This window comes from Apium graveolens, chromosome 10, assembly GCF_009905375.1.
Source record: "Apium graveolens cultivar Ventura chromosome 10, ASM990537v1, whole genome shotgun sequence".
Classification (NCBI taxonomy): Eukaryota; Viridiplantae; Streptophyta; class Magnoliopsida; order Apiales; family Apiaceae; genus Apium; species Apium graveolens.
The window spans coordinates 169,459,059-169,477,285 of NC_133656.1; positions in this window are offsets into that span (position 1 = coordinate 169,459,059).

An 18,227-nucleotide genomic window follows, 5' to 3' on the forward strand; every position below is an offset into this window, starting at 1 on the left:
ATAATGAACATCCGTCGAGATGTAAATTTGACTTAGACAAAATTTCATCTAAAATAGAAAAATCAATTAAGTTTCTAGCTACATTACAAATTGCAAAATTATCAGATATAATTTAAGAATAATTAAGCATACATAACTCACTTACCAACCTAGTAAAGGTGGATTCATCAAGTGGCTTGGTAAAGATATATGCAAGTTGCTTTTCACTTGGAACAAAATGAAGTACCATAGTACCATTCATTACATGTTCCCTAATAAAGTGGTACTTGATGTCTATGTGCTTTGTTCTTGAATGTTGCACTGGATTTTCAGTGATGGCAATTGTACTTGTGTTATCACAGAAAATAGGAATTCCATCCACTTGCAGACCATAGTCCAACAATTGGTTTTTCATCCATGGAATATGTGCACAACAACTACCAAAACAATATACTCAGCTTCAGCTATAGAAGTAGAAACTGAATTTTGCTTTTTACTGAACCAGGATACTAGCTTGTTTCCTAAAAATTGACAAGTTCATGTTGTACTTTTTCAATCAATTTTACAACCTGCATAATCTGTATCTGAATAACCAGTTAGATCAAAACCAGAATCTCTAGGGTACCAAATGCCAAGTTTTGGTGTGCCCTTGAGATATCTGAAAATTCCCTTAATAGCTACTAAATGAGATTCTCTAGGATCAGCCTGAAATCTAGCACAAAGACAAGTAGCAAATATTATATCTGGCCTACTAGCTGTTAAGTATAAAAGTGAGCCAACAATGCCTCTATAGCTTGAGATATCCACAGACTTTTCAGTAGTGTTTAATTCAAGTTTAGTTGCAGTGGCAATGGGAGTTTTTGCAGATGTGCAATTCATTAGGTCAAACTTCTTTAAAAGATCATAAATATATATGGTTTAACTAATGAAAATTCCATCACTAACTTGCTTAACTTGTAAACCAAGAAAGTAGGTTAGTTCTCCCATCATGTTCATTTCATACTTAATTTGCATCAATTTGGCAAACTTTTTGCAAAGTATTTCATCTGTAGAGCCAAATATAATATCATCTACATAAATTTGAACAAGTATACTAGAGCCATTAACATTTCTAAAGAATAAAGTTTTGTCAACAGTACCTCTTGTGAAGTGATTTTCTAAGAGAAACTTTGACAAAGTATCATACCAGGCTTTAGGTGCTTGCTTCAATCCATAAAGTGCTTTCAAAAGATAGTAGACATATTCTGGAAAATTTGGATCTTCAAAACCAGGAGGCTGACTGACATAGACTTCCTCCTCCAAGTCTCCATTTAGAACGGCACTTTTGACATCCATTTGACAGACTTTGAAATTGGCATGGGTTGCATAGGCTAAGAAAATTCTGATGGCTTCAAGTCTTGCAACAGGAGCAAAAGTTTCATCAAAATCTATTCCTTCGTGTTGACAATAGCCCTTAGCAACCAATCTAGATTTGTTCCTGACAACTATGCCATTTTCATCCATCTTGTTTCTGAATACCCACTTGGTGTCAATTGGATTCTTTCCTTTAGGCTTGGGTACCAGCTTCCATACCTTATTCCTTTCAAATTGGTTTAGCTCCTTCTGCATAGCTAAAACCCAATCAGGATCCAACAGAGCTTCTTCTATCTTCTTTGGTTCTTCCTTTGAGAGAAATTTGCTATAAATAAATTCTTCTTGAGTTGCTTTCCTTGTTTTAACTCTAGAAGATGCATCACCAATATGAGCTCAAAAGGGTGATCTCTAGTCCATTTTCTCTATTAAGGTAGATTAGCTCTTGATGAAGAGGCCTCATTGTTGTCTTGATGTGTGACTGAGTTTTGATTATCAGAAACTCCCCCTGAGTTTATGGATCTTAAAGATGGGGTTCTTTCTATAAGTGATCTGTTTTGATTCTCAGCTTCTCTCATTGTTCCGACGGATGATGCACTTTGTATCTCGACGGATGAAGCTGATTGTCTACTGACTGATGACGCACTTGGTCTTTCGATGGATGTTGAATTATGTGCTTCATTGGTTGTAGACTTATCTGCTTGGTCCTTGGATATTGGTTCTTGATCACTATCATCATCACTATCTTCACAAATCATCTCCATATTGTCAAACTTGAGGCTCTCATGGAAATCTTCATCTTGCAGTCCTTCAATCTTTTTATCATTAAACACAACATGTACATATTCCATAACAATGTTGGTTCTTAGATTGTAGACTCTATATGCTTTTCCAACAGCCTATCCAACAAAAATTCCATCATCTGCTTTGGCATCAAACTTTCCATGTTGATCAGTTTGATTCCTTAGAATGTAGCACTTGCATCCAAAGACATGAAGAAAATTTAGAGTTGGCTTACTATTCTTGAACAATTGGTAGGGTGTCATGTATTTTGCTTGATTAACCAAAGAAATATTTTGAGTGAAGCATGCAGTATTCACAGCTTCAGCCCAAAAATATGTTGGTAACTTTAATTCTTCCAGCATTGTTCTTGCAGCTTCAATAAGAGACCTGTTCTTTCTTTCCACCACTCCTTTTTGTTGTGGAGTTCTAGCTGCAAAAAACTCATGCATGATCCCTTTTTCTTTACAAAATACTCTCATCACAGAATTCTTGAACTCAGTTCCATTGTCACTTCTGATTCTTCTAACCTTGAAGTCAGGATGATTTTTAACTTGCCTTATGTGATTGGTGATGATTTCACTAGCCTCGTCTTTGGACTTTAGAAAATATGTCCAAGAGAACTTTAAAAAATCATCTACAATTACTAGGCAATATCTCTTCCCAGAGATGGACAACATATTTACTGGTCCAAACAAGTCCATATGAAGTAACTGTAAAGGTTCTTCAATTGATGATTCAAGCTTCTTTTTGAATGATGCTTTAATCTGCTTTCCTTTCTGGCAGGCATTACATAATTTATCCTTTGTAAACTCCACTTGAGGAATACCTCTAACCAATTCTTTCTTGACTAGCTCATTCATGGTCCTGAAGTTTAGATGGGACAACTTCTTGTGTCATAGCCAACTTTCATCTTGACTTGCTTTACTGAGAAGACAAGTTACTGATTCTGCATTTGATGAGTTGAAATCAGCTAGGTACACATTTCCTTTTCTCACTCCAGTGAGAACCACTTTATTGCTCTTCTTGTTGGTCACAACACAGGCTTCAAAATTGAAAGTGACTGAGTTGCCCTTATCACAAAGCTGGATGATACTCAACACATTATGCTTGAGTCCATCCACTAGGGAAACCTCTTCAATGATGACATTATCCTTTGAAATCAACCCATATCCCACAGTATAACCTTTGTTGTCATCTCCAAAAGTGATAATTGGGCCATCTCTTTCCTTGAACCCAGTGAGCATGGTAGAAACTCCAATCATGTGCCTTGAGCACCCACGATCCAAATACCAAAGATTCTTTCTGTTTCCCTGCACACATCAAAATCAAATCAAGTTGATTTTGGTATCCAAGTTTCCTTGGGTCCTGCCTTGTTAGCCCTTTTCTTTGGTTTCTTAGGTTTGACCTCATTTGACTTAGGTATTTCAGATTCATCCTTAGTCATTTGAGTTGGACCTTTGAAACCATTCATTGAAGCAGAATTATCATGCATATTTTGATTTAAAGGAAAAGATATGTTATGTGTAAACATGTTATTCCAGTAAGGCATGCTAAATGGCATTTGAAGCATACTAAATGCAGCATAATATGGATTTGGTGGAAATGGCATATTAGCAAATTGTGCATTCATATTCTATGCAGGCAAGATATTCATAGACATGGCAGACATGTTGGGAAATGAAGGAGGTGTAGACATAGGAGTAGGCATAGCAAGTTTGCAATTAATAGACAAATGATTAAAAGTACCACACTTAATATATATTTTTCTTGGAGCATATTTATCAGGTGTGTAGTTGTTATGTTTGTTAATTCCTACATCCCCAATTCTGTTGTTTTTCCTTTTTGATTCTGATTTAACCTCAATCTTATCTAATCCGTCATTCAATTTCTTAATAGACAGATGACCAACATTGACTCTCTTTTCTTTTCTCACTTGACTTGATTCTCCTGGAACAAAGTTTTTAGAAACTGATCCATATTTATCATTCAACTTAGCTAGCTTAGCTTTTCTAATTGGCTTACATTCGACGGATGTGGCTCATTGTCTTTCGACGGATAATCCTTTTGATTATTCGACGGATAATTTTCATCATCCATAGAGTCCACATTTGTTGAAAATCCTTCAACCAAGTTGGAATCAAGCTTCTCTTTATTCTTTTTCCAGGCTGCATCACAAAAAGACTCTATACCTTGAACCTTAGTGATTTGAGCATGGACATCTCTAGATGATTTCCATGCCTTAATCACTTCCTGTTCTCGTTCAAGTTGCTTTCTTAAAATCTCCTCTTTCTTTAAGGATTTAGTTAGTTCATCTCTAACAACCTTGCATTCTAATTTCAATTTTTCAAACTCAATGAATTGAGTCTCTAGCACATTATTTCTTTCACTTAGAAACACATTGTTCTCTTTAATTTTATTGTTTTCTTTAGTGAGAGACTTAAGTGTAACACGTAGGTGATATAATTCAGTAGACATGTCATTTATTGCATCATTACACTCAGCTTTAGATAAATGTGCTAGGTTAGTTGTGATTACCTGATTGCTTGATGCACTGGTCTCGGTTTCATCTGATTTGGCCATTAGGGCTAGATTGACAATTTGTTTCCTTATCCTCATCCAATTCATCTGCAGCCCAGTCATTTTTTTGTGTAATGAAAGCCCTTTCCTTTTGCTTGAGAAACTCAAAGTATTTTTTCTTGTAATCAACAGTCTCAAACTTCTTTTTACCAGAATCAGGCTTCTTGCATTCAATTGTAAAATGACCTTCCAAGCCACACTTGAAACACTTGAATTTTGATTTATCAACCATGTTTCTTCGTCTTAGCTGCTCCAAAATTCTTCTTGAATTTGAGCTTGGCAAATCTCCTGGATAAGAATGCTAGATTCTCATCTATATTATCCATGTCATCTTGGATCAACTGTTCTTCATTTTCAGCTACCAGCCCTTTACCCTTGCTCTCACAAACCTTTGAATTTGATGCAGATTCCACAGCTTCAACCTTCATTTCCTTTTCCTTCTCTAGCTCAACAACTAGTGCAATGGATCCTCCTTTCTTCCTTCCTTTCTCCATCCTCTCATCTTGCTCTATTTTAAGCTCATAAGTCTTTAGAATTCCATACAGTCATTCCAAGGTGAATTCCTTGTAATCTTGAGAGTTTCTTAAAGAGACTGACATGGGCTTCCATTCCTTTGGCAGAGAGCTAAGGAATTTAAGTTTTGAGTCTTTTGTTTGATAGACCCTTCCATGCAACTTGAGAGCATTCAGTAGCTTTTAAAATCTACTAAATATGTCAATGAGTGATTCACTTTCTTCACAGTGAAAATGCTCATATTTTTAAATCAAGAGTTGCATCTTGTTCTCCCTGACTTGCTCAGTACCATCACAGATAATTTGAATTGTGTCTCAGACCTCTTTAGTTGTTTTACAGTTTATGATGTTGTCAAACATATCACCATCAACATCATAAAACAGTATGTTCATGCTTCTTATCTTTCCTGACTTATTCAATGTCTGGATCAGACCATTCATGCCTAGACTTTGGAACTGATAGTTCATTCCCTGTAGCAGCTCTCATAGGGACATGAGGACCTCTTTCAATGCAGTCCACACAAGCTTCATCTTGAGAGAGAAGATGTAGTGCATCTTCACCTTTCATTGGTGATAGTTGTCTTTGTCCAGAAATGGAATCTTCACTCTAACATCTTTTTTATTCATCTTGTTGATTGTTGTGATATTTACACTCTTTGTACTTCAAGAGCTTGCTCTGATACCAATTGTTAGTCCCAAACAATGCAACAAGAATTACAGAAGGGGTTGAATGTAATTATGGCTACTTTTTGGGTTTTAAGACTGTTCTTACTCAATATAACAGTGTTTGATTTTGCAAGAAGTGCGGAATGAAACTTGAATTGAAATAAAAACACAAAGTGATAAAACACAAAGCTTTAAAACTTTCTGGTGGATTTGAACTTATCCACTAGAGATATATATTAGTATGAGAACTCTATAATGCTTGAATAACACACAGCTGCTTACAAGTGAACAAACAAACTTGCATAGAAATTCTTAATAGATACAGCCTTATCTATCTCTCTCTGGAAAAATAATGTTTACTTAGTTTTTTTTGTTCTACTTGCTACACTTGGTTTATATATCACCAAGTTACATAATAGTAAGACAAGACAATAAAAACAAAATTATATCTAGTCTAACTTCATGCTACTACATTACTCTATCCAGCATCTTTGACTATCTTTGTATTTGCATGGAAATGGTAATGCTTCTTTGTTCTCTAAATCCTATAATTAGGCTGCCATATTCCATTTGCAAACACCCGACGCATGTGAGTGTGTTGTCACTGTCAACTGCTAATTTGAATATTGTCATCCGTCGGGATTATGTTGATCATCCGTTGGGAGTCTTGTTGATTATTCATCGGTAGTCTTTGTAGATCATCCGTTGGTAACCTTTCTGTCACTTGACTCCATTTTACTTATACAGAATTACAAGACATCTTATATTTACAATTAGTCAACCTATTCTGCATATCAATCTAGTAGTCAACATGACTTAAAGAATCCTACAGTGTCTACTCAACTAATACATTATTGTTTGCAGAAATGTGCTACAAGACTTATTGTTACATAAGCTACACTATCGATGGATGTCAAATTATCATCCGTCGGGACTATAAAGTTCATCCGTCGGGACTATATTAAAACATCCTTCGAGAGCTACAAGAACACTAAGTTAAATCTACTAAGGTGTTTTGTTCAACTTATCACCAAGTTCACAACATATTTCTAACAACTACTGGTTTACACAGTGTACAATAAGAAATGCTATTCACTTTAATAAACTGTCACTTATCATTTCTATTTTAGGAAAATCATATCTTCCATTTATGGCTTAGCATATCTTTACATCCTATGTTAATTCTGATCTTCCTTTGTCTGTTAATCTTGCACACTCTTCAAGCTGCTTTTTGTAGACTTGTCAATCTAGCTGGTTGGATTGTTTGTTGATTGTTAATCTTGGATATTGTACTGGTCTGCAATTTGTACTTTGAAATTTTACCTCGAGATCTTCAGTTAGGCATATAGAGATCTTGACATCTCGATAAGTATACTGGCTTATCGAGATCTCTAATACTCCATAGTAAAATTGACTTGTAGAGGTCTCTAAGTTCTCTATAAGAGAATTAAGCTTGTCGAGATCTCTCATCTTCATATCTTCATTTTGACTTATCGAAATCTCTGAGTTCTCTAGTGACTGGTTGACTTGTCGATAACTCAGAGTTCTCTAGTGAAATTTGACTTGTCGATAACTCAGAGTTCTCTAGTGAATTTTGACTTGTCGATATCTTTGAGTTCTCTAGTGCTTGTTGACTTGTCGATATCTCTGAGTTCTCTAGTGAAATTTGACTTGTCGATAACTAAAAGTTCTCTAGTGAATTTTGACTTGTCGATATCTCTGAGTTCTCTAGTGAAATTTGACTTGTCGATAACTCAGAGTTCTTAGTAAACTTTGACCTGTCGATAACTCTAAGTTCCCTAGTGAAGAAATGACTTGTCGATATCTTCAATCTCCATGTCTTCAATTTGGCTTGTCGATATCTCTGCGTTCTCTAGTAGCTTTCCTGAGTTCTCTATAAGTCATTCTGAAGTTCTCGAATGACTTCTCTATAACACTAATCTGTGACTTGTAGAGATGCTTGACTTAGAATATTTTTCTCAAACAGATTTATTCAACTCCAAGCTTCTTCATAATTCTTCTGAGGCATGATCTTCCTGATCTTCTTCCAGATAGAATTCTTAGGCTTGATACTGTTTACAGAAAAAGACTCAATTCTGCTCTTTGACATTTTTACAGACTTTAAATGTTACAAATACAAAATGCAAAGTAAGATTACAATACAACTTACTTAGGGTTTGCAATTTGACTTAGTCTTGTTAAAGTACAGGCATGTCTTGTACAACAATCTCCCCCAATTTGTGAGAAGATTGTTTAACACAAATTAATGCATGTTAACAAGACTAACCCCAAGTTATGATGAAAAATAAAATTATTATAGAAGTTGACACAATTACAACAATGTATATTAGATGATTTTGAGTTGGGTAATTATAAGCATTAGACAAAGACTGGAACTTTTGATTCTTCTCTGTTGAGGTCCTTTAAATATACAAGAATTTCAAGTTCCTCTATGATTGGAGTCCCAGTTAGAGCTTCTAATCAGTTTGAGTCTGTCTTGTTTTGGATAACCATCTAACATTTCAATTCTGAATTTTGAAAAATGAGCCAGCTTTTACATTCAGAAATCTTCCATCTTAGAGATTCTGCTCATCCCCTTTTTTCTTTGAGTTTTTCTGATCTTTGATGTACATTTCAATCTCTTCATTATACTTCCTCTTTTTTCCTCATATTATGCTTTACTCCTTGCTCTTCTTTCCTCTCTTATAATCAACCATTCAGCTAGAACAGATCTCAATGCTCTTGTAGCAGTATCCTTATCCTTCAACAAACTTATCACTCTCTTGATTTCTATTGGAGAGAGAGTGTCCATCAAATTGCTGCCAAGGAAAGTGAAGGACCCATCTTGAAAGTAGATTCTCACTTCCTTTAGAGTACAAACCCAAACTCTTACTATTTACTCAGCTAGCTGTTGAAAATAATCTTCATCTGAGATGCACCAATTCAAAGGTAGAAAGTCATTTGCTTGAAGCAGTTCCAGATGGCCTTTTCAGTAACTTGTACCTTTTAAGCATCCATGGCCTTTTTAGGTTTTCTCCAACAGTCTTGTAGTGAATTTTGAGTGAAGGTTTGTTGAAAGTTAAGTTTGTGATTTTCTTGAGAGATGTTTGATTTGAGGTGATTGGAGTTTTTAGGAAGGTGTTTGCAGTTTATTTATATAGAAACTTTGACTTAGAGGTTAGAGGTGGTTTGATGATTGAGGTAGTTGTCTTTGAAGGTTGGGCTAAAGGTTGAGTTAGAGTTGTTTTGATAGGGATGGCAATTTGTAGTGAACCGATGGATACCCTTTTCTTATCTTTTTCCTTCTTCTCATTGTTACTACCAGTTGCTTTTGAATAGGGATGGCAATTTGTACCGAACCGATGGATACCCGATCCGTACCGATCCGATCGGGTTTTACGAACCCGAATATTTCGGGTTTGGATTCGGGTTCGGGTTTGATTTTTAAACCCAAACCATTTTCGGGTCGGTTTTGGGTTTAAGGCATACCGTTTCGAACCCGACTCAAAAACTTAAAACCCGCTCCGTTCCGACCCGAACCCGATCCGAAACCGGTGTTAATATATAAATAATATTCTACATTTTATAAGTAATACTATATAAAATATATATTTCTAATATTAGTACCAAAAATTATACTTTTTACAAACTATTGCATTGAAGTTGTTTAAATATGTTTTTAGCAGTATTTTCACTACAAGTATACTAAAGGTCAAGATTATTGCATTATTTCACCAACAATTTTATTCATAGAGGTATATGATCCATTGTCTTCTCTGAACTCTCTAATTCAATCCCAAAAATTTCAATATCGTCATATTTATGAGCACTTTGCTCAAACCAGATCCTCATAATTTTTTACTAGAGCTTGTGCAAATTAAGGTGCAATTTGATAGTGATCTACAAACCCAAATCCGAACCGAACCCGAACCGAACCCGATGGGTTCGGGTTTAGTGGTTTAGGTTTTTCCGGGTTCGGGTTTGGCAAAATAATCGGGTTCGGGTTTAGTTTTTGCTAAACCCGTTTCGACCGACCCGATTGCCATCCCTACTCTTGAAGGTTGAATAGGATTTGAGTCAGAAGATTTTTGTTCATCATGCTTCTGCTCATCATAGTCCTTGTCACTTCTTAGATTAAACTGAGTGGTTGGTGAAGGGTTTTTAGCACATAAACGCAACGAAAACGTAAATTTAAATCTTAAAAAAAAACCGAAACCCTCCGCAGGATCCATGCGAAAATAATATTTAATTCGTAGTTCAGTATGTTTACCTTAAGAAGCTTTACATTAATGGAAAGATGGAGGTCTTTAATAGCGATCCAAGAACCACGAGCGGAGATCCTTAGCAGCTGCTCCTCAAGTGTGAAGCACTCCACCAGTATCCACCAAGAAAACTATGTAATGGAGAAGGAGGAGGTGGATAGAATTAGGGTTTTGTAAAATTTTAGGTTGAGGCAAAAATAGGGTTTATAATAGTATATTTATAGGCAAAATTTTCAGCTGAAAATTTTCCCATAAATATTATTATTATTAACCCTTTATTATTCTCATTAATAATTAAAACACCTTTTAATTATTAATTCTTTTTCTAAACACTTTAGAATAATTCTCTCTCTTGATTTAATTTCCAAAAATTAAATTCTTATTTAATAATATTAAGAACCTTTTCTTAATTAATTTATAATCAATTAAATCTCATTTAATCAATTATTAAATTTTCCAATTAATTATTTATTTCATAAATAAATAATTATCAACCATTATTAATTAATTCCTCCACCATTAAATTCTCTTTTATGGTGTGACCCTGTAGGTTCAATATTAAGCCGGTAGTAGAATAAATAATAATAAAACTATTTTATCATTATTTATATAAATTCTCTAATTCATTAAATATGATTAATTAATTAATCATATTTATTCTACATCGTGAGGGATACTTCTCAGCATATCGCGACTATCCGGATAATACGAATTCACTGCTTAGAATACCAGGAACCTATTTAGTGAGTAGTTACCGTACAATTAATTCCTTCTACCCTGTAATGTCACGATTAAATATAAGGCATGGAACTTGTGTCAAGCCTATCTTATTTAATCACTTGCTTTCCCATTCACTATGCTTAGTTCTATTTAATGTAAATTAGAAACTGCTTTCTAATTTCATTCACTCTGGCCAGAGATTCCTGAACTAACATAAGTGGATCGGCATTGAACATTCTCTTCCTTCACTGGAAGGGGTAGATCCTTTATTGATCATACACTATCTTCGTGTACAAATTCCTATAACCCAGTAGAGCCCTTATAATTGTCCCTTGAGACTAAGAACTAAACTAAAGCATAGTTCAGTGTACACAAGATGACTATGATGACCTCAAGTCTAAGGATACTTGTACAACTATCACTATGTGAACAACTGCTGACAACGTGAGTGAACTCCATCAGTTGTTCAGGCTGTGTGAGTCATGTTTAGTGAACTTATTCTATAATAAACACCTACATACTAGCTATAGTGTCACCACACAAATGTCTATGAGAACAGACATCCTTCATAATGAGCAAGCATAGTATGTACCGATCTTTGCGGATTATTAATTACCAGTTAGTAATCCTACGACCAGGAACTATTTAAGTTTAGAGTTATCATCTTTTAGGTCTCATTATTATGATCTCATCACAATCCATAAAAAGCTTTACTCTAAAATGTGGTATATCTTATTTAAACATTTAAATAGATAGAGCCCGCAATAAAACAAAACAAGTCTTTTATTAATATCAATGAAATCAAACAGATTACATAAAGTTATTCCTAAATCCTCATACAGATTGGACTTAGGACATATCTCTTTCAGTTGGCAACATGGTGTCAGCATTTTCTGAGATACCTTTCAAGAATCCTGATCATTTCTTCATCTTCATTTTTCTTGATCTTTTTATACTTCAAGTCAGATTGAATAGCCATGATCAGTCTCATGTTCCCTCTCACACAATTCTTGGGCAACTTTAGGATTTTGTCATTCTTGGTCTGTGGGCATATGTAGGACACTCCTTTGCTTGGATATAGATAGGCTTCAGGAAAAGCTGCTATATGTGCATTTTTTAGTTTCATTAAGAAGCTGAGTGTCCTCTGTGATGACCCTATGAACCTTGTCAATCATTACATCAAATGCCCTTAGAGTTCTGAGATTTGACATAGAGACTTGAAGGCATCTGTCTACACCACCATCATTGATATTGACCACAATCCTCTTTTGTAGATATTATCAACATTCACATACCACTACTGCCCTGACTTGATTGATAGTTTTAGGCCAATGCTCTTTTGTATATGTTGAAGTTATTTTGAAGGGACATTCTCAAGACTGCAAAAAGTTCACATGAATTCTTGATCTTGATTTGGTCCTTCTGCAGCCTTGATAAGTCTTTCTTTGCCAACATCAACTTGGGCACTTGAAGAGCCTTTTCCATCATGAGCAGGCTCTTTGGATTTAGCTTTAGCATCCCTGGATTGTTGAATCATAGCCTCAATCTCCCCCTTAGTCTTGGTGACAGGCATGAGTAGAGGAGATGGTAGTTCGGCCTTATGTCTTCAGGTAAGGAGGGCAGTGGAATGTTGAGTTTGCCCATGATGGCTCCCAAAGTAACAGAGTTTTGCATTTGGAGATGCTTGTGGGAGTCCACCAATGTCTTAATGTTAGATTGTTGATTTTGACCAGAGTAGTCAAAGCTTGAACTTGAATAGTGAGAGATGCATTAGAGGTTTCTAGATAAGCCACCTGTGTCTTGAGAGCTTGAAAATCTTGGGAAGAGGAGTGTGAAGTAGAGACAGTAGTAGATGGGCCAAGTGAAGCTTGCACATGTTTCTGAATTTCATCCACAACCAAAGGAGAAGGAGTGTATCTTGCAGTATGCATTTGATCCAACTTCCACCTTGTGTCATTTGAGTTGATGATGTGATCTTGAACCACCTTGTGCAAAGCTACAAAGGAGTCTTTTAGGTGTGTAACACTCCTGTCAATGTCACTGAGATCATACCTTGACATCTGTTCTAAAAAGGTTTTGAATTGATTTTTTATCTCAGTTGAGAGGGGATAATTTGATCCATCTTTTCCCTTACCATCCTCATAATCTTGTCTTGATGTTCATTCAATGTGATTTGAAGTACTTTTCCAAAATTGTGGAAAGCCTTGATTTGAGCTTTGTAGACATTATTGATGGCATCATACACCTCTTGGGGAGTTAAAGATCTAGCATTGCTGCCCAGAATGGTAATATACTCCTCCCTGAACTTGCCTAGCACAACATCCATTTCGATGGTGAAGTCCTTATCCAGCCAAGCATCATAGTTAGCATCCTGACTAGCTTTATCAACAATTTTAGCTTGGTTCTCTTCAACATCAGCCTGGTAGGTGAGCATGATAGCTTGGTAGTCCTGGTTGGACATGTTGGATGTGAGTAGTTGTTGTGATATTTGTGCAAGGCCTCCAAGTTGATCAACTCTAAGATCTTCAATGGTTGAAGGTTGATGTGTGGTTTCTTGAAGCCACTGGGAGATTAAGTGTTGTTGTGAGGTTGAGGGTTGATCAGAACCACCTGTGATAGAAGTCACAGTTTTACTCACAGATTGCTCTGTGGTTACGATAAGTTGTTGTTCCTCACATATAGTGGGAACCTCCAATTGAATTGGAGAGGATTTGACTGGGTTACTATCATGTGCACCAGTCTCAAACCCTTGTGCTTCTTGCAAAGCACTGTCACATGAATGTGATAGACTTGCCTCTCCCATTGCAGGGTCATTGGCAATTGTGCTCCTAGCATCAACTGCTAATGCAATTCCTGCTACGGTTTTGAGGGGAGTTGTTCTTTGTACAGGAACCTCCAATTGAATTGGAGAGGATTTAGATAGCCCCCCCAGGAGTACTGCCCTCAAACCTAACAGCCTGTGAAGGCTGATTTGTACATGAAGGTGCATTTGAGACATCCATGGGGTCTTCAGTAAAAACTGACGAATCCCTCATGGTTTTGATAGTGTCATCAAGGTCTACCCCAGCTAGTAGCCTCTCACCATCTGATAGGACTGTCTGGGTGGTGAGCAAGGTTTCTTGAACCAAGTCACTTGATTTAGTTTGCACTTGAGAATTGGATTCCAGTGCTGTAGGTGGAGAAGAAATTTGTGAGATTAGAAGTTGTTTTTAGAAGTGAGTGTTGGCAGCTCCCCCTGAATGGATGAGGGAGCTTCAAAAGACGTGCCCTCACTGTGTGTGTCATCCTTATTTCTTCTACCATACACTTGAATTTGATCAAGTGCACGTTGTGCAGACTCTATACATGATACATTGGGTGAATGCTCTTTTCAATAGACACACCCTGTAACACCCCCAGATCCGGGGTCGGGGATCCGGGTCGTCACGGTCTTTCTTTCCACAATATCACTTTACTTAACCAATAATAAATAACCTTATGTTGTGACCCCACACTAACACACACCACAACCCGTTATAGTCTCAGAGATGAAATTGAAATAAGTACAAGTCTTTGAAGCCACAATTTAAAAGTTATTACAACCCAAAATGATTACTTGATAAATATACAGTTAATTGCCATTATCGGTCACAAGTTATAATTATACATAATTTGATTCTCAAAAATAGAATGCCTGATCTACCAATAGATCTACCTCTGCAGCTATAGCAGCCACAACATCATCGGGAAGACGCAGGACGCTTCCCACGCGCTTGCGCTGGGTCTGCTGGAGTCTGGCCATCTTTCCTAACTGTTGTTGTGTGATGAAGAAATAAAGCAAGAGTGAGCCTTACAGCTCGCAAGATAATATATATTGATAACAATAATATAAGTATCTAAATGGATACTTACTAGAATCCTTTATCATGTGTAAGATAATTACTTACTAGATATAAGTAAAAACAAGGGATGAAGTTACCAAATGCTTCACTACACTTATATCATTTAGAAAGCTACTTGAACTACCACTGTTCAAAGTATAATGAGCTTTCAACAGTTCATCACATAGATGAGACTACAAGACAAGATTTGAATAGATTAAATCTTTGAAATATTATTAAAGGAAATGAAGTTATGATATACTTCATTAAGTTCTGATATATCTATATATATATCCACATATACATCTTCTTTAGACAATTTCCTGAAAACCTCTATCATGAAATGTATGGACAGAGTTTGAAACATCCAATGAATTTTGGAAAGGAAAAGAATTTTGGCATAAACCAGATATCTCGCTGATCTGGCAAAGATACCAATAAGTAACCTTTTCTACTAGTAGATGGACGAATTCCCCACTGGTCATCACCCTGGTCGCAATAGGACCTTATGCTGGACTGCCACTCAGCCACTTATGCATTTGATGGACTCCCACTGAGCCACTTACACTATCATGGACGCCCACTGAGCCCATGTTGCTTATGCCGACTCGATAGATGGACTTACTTCCCGAATGTTGGGTAAGTAATCAATTCATTTACCAAAACTGCAACCTTGTTGCGAATATAAAATACACCATAGAGCCGGATCCCTCAGGTTTTGAGCGAGTATTTAAATCCCCTTTTAAAAAGGAAGATCTTAAATATAAAAATGAGTTTTGGGATCCGCTCTAACTTTTAAAAATCATTTTGAAGACTCGAAAACATTTTAAGAATGTTTGGAGTAATACTGATTTATTAAAATAAATCAGTCCCGATATGAAAGAAATATCTGAATATTATTATTTAAATAATATTCCCATAAAGAATAATTGAGGTAAAAGTTGGAAAACTTATACTTGAAATGAATAGCAAATAATCAAAGATATACTTATACGAAAGTAATATCTTTATTTGAATAATCAAAAATAAGTTTGATTATCAAAGCATTATTCTTTAATAGAATAAAGAATATTATTAAATAATAAGCGGAGTCATAATACCTCGAATGAATATTATAAATAATATTCATTAAATAAAATAAAGGAGTCAATACATCCTCAAATGACTATCCAATTAATAATCATTAATTAATATAAACTGAGTCATAAGCCCTCGAATGAATATTCGAAATAATATTCAATAATAAAATAAAGGAGTCATACATCCCCAAATGAATATTCGAAATAATATTCAATAATAAAATAAATTTATCGAATAAACCTTATTCGATTAATAGTTTTGAAAACTATAACCATATATATATAAATATATATATATATATAAAATCTACTCGGGATCCTCGACTCCCGGTTTTAGAAAATGTTTTCACCTTTTGGGTCCTTATAATAAGGGTATATGCAAAATACTGCTATCCTCTAGCATAGGTATTAACAACTGAACCGACATATATATATGGCAAGAATACGAAACAGGCATGCATATGTACCATATAACATGCTACAATATATCGCAACATTTGCTAATTAACCAACATGCAGCTACCGCAAGATAATGCATATACATATATACATCACAACAACAGTATAACGGGTAGAAAACTTGCCTGAGCGACTTGGGGTGATAAAAGGCTCGGGACGAGTCTGGTAACCTATAAACAACAAGTAAGTTGGAATTAAACCAAAGTCACTTGTAAATCTATACTTTAACTAACTTAGACTCTAACGCTTGTTTTGCGCTTACTGATTCTCTTAAGTCACTCGGGTACCCTCGGCTCCACCATTTTTGATAATTTAACCTTTACGAGTTTTAAGGTGATTCCTTCGCGAGTGTCTTACCAACTGCCTAACACACTTACCATAAATGTTTCATACATTAATTAACCCTTTTTGGTCTTTAACCTATGTTTCAAAGTAAGGCGAGGGGAAAAGTTTCGTTCGCGAAACGCCGTTACTTGAAACGGTCGTTTCTCCTAAACCGTGCATCGGAATCGAACGAACTACATATCAAAACGAAGCTCGTAACATGAGCTATCTAGACATGGCAATGGTCATAATCTAGCAGGGGGTTCTCGGGTCCTGATGTTATGCACAAAAACAGTCTAAAGAAAATTGGACGTTACGACGGCTATGTTTACGCGATTTCCCAATTTTAAACCATTCAAAACCAACCACAATTCAACCTCAAATCAAACACGCAACCAACATCCATCCTTATCACATCATAACAGCCCCAATCAATTCAATTCCAACATTTATACTTATTCCTAAGCTTAACTTTAACTATACTTAAGTTCTTTTAATCAAAACAACAAGATTTACCATTCCATTTCAATACCACTTCAACCCAAACTCTAAACCACAAACATTAAGCTACAATATCACCATAATAATCAAAATCATCTTATTAAACATAGGAATCTAGGGTTTGGAGATGATATACCTTCCTTGAAGTGGTGAGAGTAGCTAGGAAGCCTTAAGAAGCTTTGAGAAGTCTTAGGAATGCTTGGATCTTAAAGGAAAACAAGAAAAATTTCAAGTTAAAAACTTGAAAACACTATTCATTGTCTTCTTCATTGATTAAATGAAGAAGATTGAGAAAGAATTGATGGCTTAAACTCATGATATAGCCCTAACTATGCATAAGGATGATTAGGGAATTAACTCACCAATTTAGGAAGCTTGGATCTTTGATTTTGAAATTTCTTGCCTTTAAAATGTCAAAAAGCCGAGAGCAAATGAAGAGCAATGCCTTGGTTTCTTTTTTTTGATTTTGATGAAGAATGAATTATTTGGCTTGGTTGATTTGTTTTTTTTTGTTTTTGGTTAATTACCAATTTAACCTTGATTTTGTGTGGTTAAAAATCCACCACATCTCCTTCCCATGTCATGCCTATGTCATGTTGTGATGTCATCTTTCCCTCCTTGTCCTCTTATCATTGGTTAGGTGACATCACTCTCTCTAATCCCTTTGATTAACTTCCTAATTGTTTGCCTAATGACCGCTGATCTGTTATACGGTTCGCTTAACTTTCGTTTTCGTTTATCGTTTGAAGGATCATACCCGGGATCTTATTACTTAGGTTCCCTTAACCTTTCTCAATACATTATATTCCTTTTTATGATCCTCTATTATAATCCTTTAATTTAAATCCTTTTTAACCTGTTACCTTATACTCAATTCTCTCTGTATCTAGTGTATTTCCGGGAAAAATCAAAGTGTTCGGAATTGGGTTCTGGCGATCTTTACATACACTTATATACCATATAGAGTACTAATAAAATCTCAGAATATCCATAACAAAACCCCTACATAGTGTGGCATGAAAAGTTTTCTCATTCAGCAAAAACACTATTCACAAGGGTTACAAAAAGTTGAAAATTTTGGGGGTTATTACAGTCTCCCCTCCTTAAAAGGATTCCGCCCCGGAATCAAATAGAAAACAAATGGGGGTACTTTTC